Source organism: Orycteropus afer, unplaced genomic scaffold (assembly GCF_000298275.1).
Source record: "Orycteropus afer afer isolate SDZICR_OR568_19922 unplaced genomic scaffold, OryAfe1.0 scaffold00025, whole genome shotgun sequence".
Classification (NCBI taxonomy): domain Eukaryota; kingdom Metazoa; phylum Chordata; class Mammalia; order Tubulidentata; family Orycteropodidae; genus Orycteropus; species Orycteropus afer.
Window position 1 is genome coordinate 6589307 of NW_006921612.1, and position 1037 is coordinate 6590343.

General features: G+C 43.5%; 1 protein-coding gene across 1 annotated transcript in view; it reads right to left on the reverse strand.

Moving 5' to 3' along the window:
- GRHL1 (grainyhead like transcription factor 1) overlaps window positions 1-1037 on the reverse strand; it is a 75609-nt gene that overhangs the window by 16412 nt on the left and 58160 nt on the right. The window lies entirely within an intron of this gene.

Below are 1037 nucleotides of genomic sequence, written 5' to 3' on the forward strand. Positions count from 1 at the left end.
GGGTGCTTTGGGAGGAACAGTTGGTGAAAGAGCTGGAGGGAGGCAGCATGTCTGGCCTTGTAGGAATAGGCCTTGGGCTACTGATGGTGATTCTGTCTTCCTCTTGTGAGGTTACAGGAGGTCAGGAGATGTGGCCTCCTTGCCCCTTTAGCAATACTAAAACAAAATTTGTTTAAGAGCAAGAATCAATACCTTCCCTTTCAAATTGTTTATACCATTTTGCCACCTGATATGGAAAACTCCAGTTTGTGTTAAGTCATGATGGCATCCTCTAATATAGCAATATTCTCCTAGAGCCTCCAAAAAGGAATACAGCCCTGCGGATACGTTGATTTTAGCCCATGGAGAGCCACATCAGACTTCTGACCTATAGAATTAATAAGTTAATAAATTTGTATTGTTTTAAGCTACTAATTTTGCATAGCAATAGAAAACAAATATAACTTGGCACATTAGGTATGTACTCAATAAATGTTAACTGAATCTGGGTGCTGGAGAAAGCTCTCTGAACTTGGAAGGTATTTAGTTCCTTCACTGTAGTCAGATGCTGTGCTTCATGTACCTAGTACATAAGTCAGGATGATAGGCAGACCATGCCTATCGAGTACACTAGAAAACACACTTCTATAGTTATTGGTGTTGTATGCCATCGAGTCAATTCTGGCCCACAGCTACCTTATATGACAGTGCAGAACTATCTCATATAGTTTCCTAGGCTAAAATCTTTATGGGAACAGATCACCATTCTCCCAAGGAGCAGCTCGTGGGTTCAGATTGCTAATCTTTTGGTTAGCAGCTGAGGGTTTTAACCACTGCACCACCAGGGCTCTTTTCTAGTTATCTGTTCTTATGTGCCATCGAGTCGGCCCCAACTCATAGTGACCCCTCCTTGGGTTTCCGAGGCGGTATCACTATGGAAGTAGATTGCCCAACCTTCTTTCCGAGGAGTGGCTGGTGGGTTTGAACCACCAGCCTTCTGGTTAGCAGTCAAGTGCCTTAGGCACTATGCTACCAGAGCTCCCCTCTAGTTATCTAGT